This window comes from Capra hircus, chromosome 15 (assembly GCF_001704415.2).
Source record: "Capra hircus breed San Clemente chromosome 15, ASM170441v1, whole genome shotgun sequence".
NCBI lineage: Eukaryota > Metazoa > Chordata > Mammalia > Artiodactyla > Bovidae > Capra > Capra hircus.
In genome coordinates this window covers 62,257,194-62,267,289 of record NC_030822.1, presented here as the reverse complement: position 1 = coordinate 62,267,289, position 10,096 = coordinate 62,257,194, and positions in this window count along the sequence as shown.

Genomic DNA, 10,096 nt, shown 5'->3' with positions numbered 1-10,096 from the left:
TTCTTTCTCAAGATGGCTATGATTAGTCAGAGTCTTTTGTGTTTCCATACAAATTATAAAACATCTTATTCTAATTCTATGAAAAATGCCATTGGTAATTGGATAGAGATTGCATTGATTGTGTATATTGCTTTTGGGTAGTATAGTCATTTTCATAATGAATCTTCCAATCCAAGATTACGGTATATCTCTCCATTTGTGTCATCTCTAATTTCTTTCATCCGAATCATATAGTTTTCTGAATACAAGTCTTTTGCCTCCTTGGGCAGATTTATTTCTAGGTATGTTATTCCTTTTGATGCAGTGGTAAATGAGATGGTTTCTTTAATTTCTCTTTCTGCTCTTTCATTGTTAGTGTATAGGAATGCAAGAGATTTCTGTGTACTGATTTTGTATCCTCCAGCTTTACTAAACTCATACAAGTTTCTTAGGAAGTGGGTCAGGTTGTCTGGTATTCCCATCTCTTTAAGAATTTTCTACAGTTTGTTGTGATCCACACAGTCAAAGGCTTTAGCATAGTCAATGAGGCAGAAGTAGATGTTCTTCTGGAATTCTCTTGCTTTTTCTATGATCCAATGGATGTTGGCAGTTTGATCTCTTGTTCCTCTGCCTTTTCTAAATCTAGCTTGAACCTCTGGAAGTTCTTGGTTCACATACTGTTGAAGCATAGCTTGGAGAATTTTGAGCATTACCTTGCTAGCATGTGAAATGAGTGCAGTTTTCTGGTAGTTGGAACATTCTTTGGTATTGCCCTTCTTTGGGATTGGAATAAAAACTGACCTTTTCCAGTCCTGTAGCCACTGCTGAGTTTTCCAAATTTGCTGACATATTGAATGCAGCACATTCACACCATCACCTTTTAGGATTTGAAATAGCTCAGCCGGAATCCCATCACCTCCACTAGCTTTGTTCGTAGTGATGCTTCCTAAGGCTCACTTGACCTTGCACTCCAAGATATCTGCTTCTAGATGAGTGATCACACCATCGTGGTTATCTGAGTAATGAAGATTTTTTTTGTATAGTTCTTCTGTGTATTTTTGCCACCTCTTCTTGATATCTTCTGCTTCTTTAGGTCCATACCATTTCTGTCCTTTATCGAGCCCATCGTTGCATGAAATGTTCCCTTGGTATCTCTAATTTTTTTGAATAGATCTCTAGTCTTTCTCATTCTAATGTTTTCCTCTATTTCTTTGCATTGGTCACTTAGGAAGGCTTTCTTATCTTTCCTTGCTATTCATATATCATCTTTATTATGTTGAGGTAGTTTTCCCCATGCCCACTTTCTGGAGAGTTTTTTTAAATCATAAATGGGTGTTGAATTTTGTCAAAAGTTTTTTTTGCATCTGTTAAGATGATCATGTGGATTTTATTCTTCAACTTGTTTATATGCTGTATCACATTCATTGATTCGTGTATATATTGAAGGATCCTTGCATCTCTGGGGTAAATCCCACTTGATCATGGTGTATGATCCTTTTAATGTGCTGTTGGATTCTGTTTGCTTGTATTTTATTGAGGATCTCTGTCTATGTTCATCAGTGATATTGGCCTATAATTTCCTTTTTTGTGATATTTTTGGTCTGATTTCATTATCAGGGTAATGGTGTTCTCATAGAATGAATTTGGGAGTACTCTTTCTTCTGCAGCTTTTTGGGAGAGTTTCAGAAGGGTAGGTGTTAACTCTTCCTTAAACATTTGATAGAGTTTGCCTGTGAAGCCGTCTGGTCCTGGACTTCTGTTTGTTGGAAGATTTCAATCACAGGTTTTTTTCTTTTTAGTACTTCTGATTGGTCTGTTCATATTTTCTATTTCTTCTTGGTCCACAAGAATCATGAGACAGTAGTATATGAATAAAATGGACCATCTAGATGAAATGAACAAATTCTTAGAAAGGTACAACCTTCCAAGACCGAACCAAAAATAATCTTAAGAATACATCTTTCCTTTCATACTGTTCTTACTCTCCTATGCCAACAAATAAACATAATCATTTCAATTACTATACTTGCAAAATTTTCTGAAAAAAGTGTATTTACCATGTGACCCACAAAGACACCACATTTCTGAGGAAGAAAAGGCCAATTAGATATAATTCAAGTTGATGAGCACTGCCTGTCTTATGATCAGTCTTCCCATCATGCTTGTGAGCTCTGAGTCTTATTTCCAGAGGACAGATAGTCCATATCCTCTGGTTAGTGAAAATTTTCTAGGTTCGGGGGTATGATTTCATGGTCTACACTCAATCAGGGTTACTTTCTCTCTTCTTAAGAATAAGATACTGTGCTTTTTGTGTTTTACTACAGTGAGGGTCTATTTCAGTTGGATTTTGCCCCTGGGAGAGGGTCAGTGCTGCATATTTCTTACTGTTCATACTATAGGAAAAGAGAGCCTTGGAAGCAACCTGAAGATGTGGCCTAGTTTGGATGCAATCATTCTGAGAGTAGAAGATGACTCTTTTCCTCATAGGCATAATAATAATAACCAGTAAATAAGAATAATATTGATAGCCAAATGCAATATAAGTAACTTCTTAACAATAGAAATAATTATTAGATATAATAATGAAGGATGTATGCTGAATGAATGTACTAACTAACAAATTTTACTACTTATATTCAGTGGATACTGCAACATAAAGGATGATATGCTCCCTTTTTTCAATGTCCCCTCACTAGTCTAGGAGGGTCCTATGTCTTGGATCCACTTCACTGTTTGACAAGATGCATTAATGCTTGACTTATTGAGTACCTGAATAGTACATGTAGTTTTAACTTCTATTAGGAACATTCATTCCTCATTTCTAGCTGGTAAAAACTTATAAGATGGTTGCTTTTCCTACACATAATAAGAGATAATGTAGTTGAATGACTCAACCAAATTTGACTTCTTATTTGTTTATCAACCCAAGATTTTTTCCCTTTCTTCTTGTAATTTTGTACTACATAGTTTCAGAAGAATTTCCTGTTGGGGGGGGAGGGGATCCCAGAAGATTAGCTCACTTACAGAGCTGAAAGACTATTTTTCTTTAAGCATTATTCAAAAGAAACTAATTATCTTTAGAGAGATAGGAGAATTTGCAGTGACCTCTCATTCTGAATTTAGAGGCTTCACAGGAAGATTTTTTTCATTCTAAGTTATACTTGTCTAACTTTTAATTTTAATAATTTTCTGTAACATAATAAAATGAGATTTATTTCAAAATATCATTGCAGTTGCTCCTTGGTTAGCTGCAATTGTGTATCAGAGCTGGATGTTATGATTAACATCTATTGGTTCTATTTATTTCGTTTTGCAATCCATGCATGTAGAGTTAAAAAGAAAAAGTTTCTATATTTGGACTTAGATTAAGACTCTAACTCATTCTCTGTCATCACAAATGGGAAAAATATCATTGAACATCTACTGGAAGAAAGACACTGAATTCTTTAAGTTCAAAGGAGACAATTTTAGTAAGTGAAGTAAATATATTAGAAAAATAGGCACACAAGTTCTGGAACAATTAACAATTTTCTGATTTTTTGACATTTGGGGGATTTATTTCTTCAAATAAACATATGTTAGATTGCTTGATATTTACCCTAAAGTTGCTCAGGGTCTCTTCTCCCTTTAGACATTCCCGGGCTATAAGGATAATTCTTCCTCTAAGTCAATAGGCAGGTTTGTTTTCTGACCAGGAGAATAAGAATGATGTCTATCACCACAGAGGAGAATGGGCAGGTTTACTGGCAGTCCGTTTACAAGAGCAGGGGTTTTCTGGGCTCAGCATTACTCAGCTGTGACACAGATCCACCGTGTGCCTAAGCATTCACTTGGGCCCTCCTCCGTATCGACCCCACGGTTCCTGGGGAGTAAGGAGAACCAGTGAGAATAGGGCGCTCATGCTGCCTGCAGCGCAGTGAGTGAAAGCTGTCTGAATCATCCAGGCTCGTGTCCTGCCCCTGCCTGAGTCTCTGGAGGGTGAGTCAGCCAGACCTGCACCTGCAGTAGATGCTGTTGCTTAGGAACTTCTTGACTGCTTGAAATGTGAAACTCCAGAAAAGAGAGAGCTAATGTACAGTGATCAACGTGGCTCCATGGTTGCTTGGGACTGGGGTGGGGAGGACCGACTGGGAAAGAAGGAGCCTTCTGTGGTGATGACTACATCTGTTCAAGTTCTTCCTACTACAAACTTAAAATCTATGACTCCTACAGTATGCAAAGAACACTTTAATAAAATGTTTTTTAAAAAACTTTATCCTTATAAAAGTCTGAGAGAATGTGTGAGAGTTAAATAAAAATAATCCACAAGTCAAAGGCAATATTCCATCATGGAGTATTCAACTGAAATGAGATTGTCACATTAAATAAATCAAATACCTTCTCTGTATCCAAATTATTTAGAAAGATGAAGGAAAATCTGTCTTCTTCTTAAATTTTGACTAAACTAAAAAGCTGAGATTTAACATACATACAGTAAGTTCTTTGAAAAAGAGTTTCATTTAAAAATTAGAATTTATAGTTGTTGTATATACTTTTCAATTGTGATCTTGCTTTCAGATAAACATGGTTCTGCTGGAAACTACTTAAAAATAACTATACTGCCTTCTAAAAATCTTAAAGGAAAATTAAACTTGGGGAAAATAAAATGTATGCAGTGCTCTATTCCAAACAACCAAATAACCACAATGTGTTTGTGATCACGCGCCTAGAGCCAGACATCTTGGAGTGCAAAGTAACATGGGCCTTAGGAAACATCACTACAAACAAAGCTAGTGGAGGTAATGGAATTCCAACTGAGCTATTTCACATTCTAAAAGATAATGTTGTGAAAGTGTTGCACTCAATATGCCAGCAAATTTGGAAAACTCAGCAGTGGCCACAGGACTGGAAAAGGTCAGTTTTCATTCCAATCTTAAAGAAAGGCAATGCCAACGGATCCTCAAACTACCACATATTTGCATTCATTTCACATGCTAGCAAGGTAATGCTCCAAATTCTCCAAGCTAGGCTTCAATCGTATGTGAACGAAGAACTTCGAGATGTTCAAGCTGGATTTAGAAAAGGTAGAGGAACCAGAGATCAAATTGTCAACATCTGTTGGATCATAGAAAAAGCAAGAGAATTCCAGAAGAACATCTACGTCTGTTTCATTGACTACGTTAAAGCCTTTGACTCTGTGGATCAGAACAAACTGTGAAAAATCCTTAAAGAGATGAGAATACCAGACCACCTTACCTGCCCCCTGAGAAGCCTGTATGCAGGTCAAGAAGCAACAGTTAGAACTGGACATGGAACAATGGACTGGTTCCAAACTGGAAAAGGAGTATGTCAAGGCTGTTATTGTCACCCTGCTTATTTAACTTATATGCTGAGTACATCATGTGAAATGCCAGGTGATAGAAGCAAAGGACACATTTTAGGATGAGCCCTTACTCAGGGGACAGGACATCTTGCAGTTAAGAGCACAAATCCTAGAGACGCAAATTCTACCTGTGTTCAAACTCCCACTCTTCTTCTCATCCTGGACAAGTCATTTAACTTCAGTTGTCATGGCTGTAAAATTTGGGTGTTCAGTTCAGTTCAGTTCAGTCGCTCAGTCGTGTCTGACTCTTTGCGACCCCATGAATCGCAGCACGCCAGGCCTCCCTGTCCATCACCAACTCCCAGAGTTCACTCAGACTCATGTCCATCTGGTCAGTGATGCCATCCAGCCATCTCATCCTCTGTCATCCCCTTCTCCTCCTGCCCCCAATCCCTCCCAGGATCAGAGTCTTTTCCAATGAGTCAACTCTTCACATGAGGTGGCCAAAGTACTGGAGTTTCAGCTTCAGCATCATTCCCTCCAAAGAAATCCCAGGGCTGATCTCCTTCAGAATGGATTGGTTGGATCTCCTTGCAGTCCAAGGGACTCTCAAGAGTCTTCTCCAACACCACAGTTCAAAAGCATCAATTCTTCTGCGCTCAGCCTTCTTCACAGTCCAACTCTCACATCCATACATGACCACAGGAAAAACCATAGCCTTGACTAGACGGACCTTAATCGGCAAAGTAATGTCTCTGCTTTTGAATATGCTATCTAGGTTGGTCGTAACTTTTCTTCCAATGCGGGTGTTGGTGGTACTTAAACTGAGAATTTACATCATAGAGTAAAAATTACATTACACTGATCAGTACTGGATTACATTAATTAATACTGTAAAAGCACTTAGAGTAACTGGGAACTCTAAGTATTAAAGTACATTTTGTGTTTGCTGAAGAAACAAAACAATCTCCTCAAGAGCATTTAGGAGCCTTCCCTGGTAGCTCAGATGGTGAAAAATCCATCTGCAAAGCGATAGACCTGCATCAATTCCTGGATCTGGAAGATCCCCTGGAGAGGGAAATGGCTACCCACTCCAGTATTTTTGCCTGGAGAATCCCAGGGACAATGCAACCTGGCAGGTTACAATCCGTGGGGTTGCAAAGAGTCAGACATGACTGAGCAACTAACACACTCAACTCCTTGTGAGAAAGCTCCCTCTCCATAGTTCTTAAAAGTGGCACCCGTGGTCCTGCCTCCTCACACCACCTTGACGGTTTGTAAATCCTGTTCCTTGTTCCACCTCAACAAACAAGTAAGTGGGGGAAGCTTGACATTTAAAGCTGAGAGGCTGTAACATTATAGTTAGCCAATGGGGTCAAAGCTGGTCTCTTAAGGAAAGCTAAAATCAAATAATCTTTTAAAAAATAATAAAAATCACAAACAATGAAGGCTACACACAAGATATGAATTAAGCTCTTGATCTGAGAACTGTCACTGATGAGTCTCCCAGGTCTTCAGATGTGCTTTCAAGAAAGGTAAATGATTATCAGACAAGTAAGCTGACTCAGAGAAGGTCATCTGAATGCTCCTACACAGCAGGTCAGTGAAAACGGGTATATAGCCGAGATTCAGTGAATAAATAAATAATAGCAAATATATACTGGACAAGCATTTTGCATTTAAATACTTATAAGCAAAATATACTGGGTCATGCATTTCAGTATATTATTCCAATATACTGTATAATATAGTATACAGTATAGTATATTCCAATATAATATATTGGAAGATGATACATTAATCTACTCTATTAATATATTGCGTAATGTAACATGTGTGCTCAAGCGTGTCCAACTCTTTCCAACCCCATGAACCATAGCCCACCAGGCTTCTCTGTCCATTGGTTTCTCCAGGAAAGAATCCTGGAGTGGGTTGCCCTTTCCTTCTCCAGGGGATCTTGCTGACCCAGGGATCGAACCTGCGTCTCATCTCCTGCATTAGCAGGTGGGTACTTTACCACTGCACTATCTATGGTGTAAGTGCTCTATAATAATTCAGTAAAGTTACTACTGATTTTATCTCTACTTTAAAGATGAGGAGTATGAGCAACAGAGAGGCTTAACATTTTTGCTAAGGTCACACAGGAGCAAGCGTTGGAACTTGGATTCAGACCAACACTATCTGACTCCTGAGTCCACGTGCTGAGCAATTATGCCACAAGTGAATTTAGGACACAGTTCAGAAGAACAGTGAGATAGCCATGAGAATGCCTGCTCAGCTTCAGTTAACAAGGGCTCAGTAGCCACAGGCTCCAGCTATTTCAGGATCCATGCTTTCCCTGGGCAGTCCTCCACTAGTGATCACACAGTGAGGGCACCAGGGCCTGGCTGCTTCTGCCCAAAGCAGCCCCTGTAACAGGCAGGCTCTGCTCTGGAGCTCCCTGCTGGGTTGGCTGAAACCATCAGATCTGCACAGTGGCCCAAGGCTCTCTCTGCTCAGTCTGCTCTTCATCCCATTCCTTTCACAGATATTACTCCCAATAAACTTCTTTGTTAAAAACAATTTATTTATTTTAATTGGAGGATACATTGCCATGTATCAACATCAATCGGTCATAGGCATACATGTTGAACCCCTTCCCTACTGAACCCCCTTCCCACTTCCCTCCCCACCCCACCCCTCCAAGTTGTCACAAACACCAGCTTTGGGTTCCCTGTGTCATACATCAAACCCCCACTGTCTAACTTACATATGGTAGTGTACATGTTTCAATGCTAGTCTCTCAAACCATCCCACCCTCTCCTCCCACTGAGTCCAAAAGTCTGTTATTTATGTCTGCGTCTGCTTTGCTGCCCTGCATGTAGGATCATTGGTACTGTCTTTCTAGATTCCATATATATGTGTTAATATACAGTATTTGTCTTTCTCTTTCTGACTTACTTCACTTTGTATAATAGGCTCTAGGTTCATCTACCTTATTAACACTGACTCAGATGCATTCCTTTTTATAGCTGAGTAATATGCCATTGTGCATATGCACCAGAATTTCCTTATCTATTCATCTACTGATGGACATCTAGGTTGCTTCCATGTCCTAGCTATTGTAAACAGTGCTGCAATGAACATTGGGGTACATGTGTCATTTTCAATTATGGTTTCCTCAGGGTATATCCCTAGTAGTGTGATTTCTGGGTCATATGGTGGTTTTATTCCTAGTTTTTTAAGGAATCTCCATCCTGTTCTCCATAGTGATTGTATCAGTTTGCATTCCAATAGTACTTTTCACAGAACTAGGACAAATCATTTTCACAATTTGAATGCAAACCAAAAAAACCAAATAGCCAAAGCAATCTTGAGAAAGAAGAATGGAACTAGAGGAATCAACATTCCTGATTTCAGATTATACTACAAAGCTACAGTCATCAAGACAGTATGGTGCTGGCACAAAGACAGAAATATAGACCAATGGAACTAGATAGAAAGCCAGGAGATAAATCCACACACCAAAGGACACCTTATTTTTGACAAAGGAAACAAAAATATATAACAGAGAAAAGGTGGCCTCTTAAACAAGTAGTGCTGGGAAAATTGGTCAACTACCTGTAAAAGAATGAAATTGGAACACTTCCTAACACCATACAAAAGTAAAGTTAAGATGTATTAAAGACCTAAATGTAAGACCAGAAACTATAAAACTCTTAGGAAAAACACACTCAGAACACTCTCTGACATAAATCACAGCAAGATCCTCTATGATCCACCTCCCAGCATGACGTAAACAAAAACAAAAGTAAACAAATGAGACCTAATTAAGCTTGAAAGCTTTTGCGCAATGAAGGAAACTATAAGGAAGGTGAAAAGATAACCCTCAGGATGGGAGAAAATAATAGCAAATGGAACAACTGACGAAGAATTAATCTCTAAACTATACAAGCAGTTCATGCAGTTCAATACCAGAAAAACAAACAACCTAATCAAATAGTAGGCAGAAGATCTAAGAGACATTTCTCCAGAGAAGACATACAGGTGGCTAGTAAACAGGTGAAGAGATGCTCAACAGCACTCATTATTAGAGAAATGCAAAATCAAAACTACAATGAAGTATCAGCTTATAATGACCATCATCAAAAAGTCCACAAACAATAAATGCTGGAGAGGCTGGAGAGAAAAGAAACACTCTTACACTGTTGGTGGGAATGCAAACCAAAAAACTTCTTGAACTACTATCACCATCTCAGCATCTACCTTGCAGAGGAAATAACTGGTTTTCCCTGTAAAATATCCAGCCAAGATCTCACCAGTAAGGAAGAAATATGAAGGATCAGTGGGCTTCCCTGGTAGCTCAGCTGGTAAAAAATCCACCTGCAATGCAGGAGACCCCAGTTCGATTCCTGGGTTGGGAAGCTCCCCTGGAGAAGGGATAAGCTACCCACTCCAATATTCTCAGGCTTCCCTCGTGGCTCAGATGGTAAAGAATTTGCCTGCAATGTGAAAGACCTGGGTTTGATCCCTGGGTTGGATAGATCCCCTGGAGGAGGGCATGGCAATCCACTTCAGTATTCTTGCCTGGAGAATCCCCATGGACAGAGGAACCTGGCAGGCTACAGACTATGAGGTCACAAAGAGTCGGACACGACTGAGCCACTAAGCACAGCACAGCACATGAAAAAGTCTGCCCTGGAGATGCTGAGCACAAAACGTTGTCCAGCTCACGGAGTGCGGAGGGGGAGCAGGGCTGCAACATCTCACTGCAGCGCTAAAGCAGTGGCCTCATGTCCTTTTGCCGCCCAGATGACAAAGCTTTCATCTTTGCTG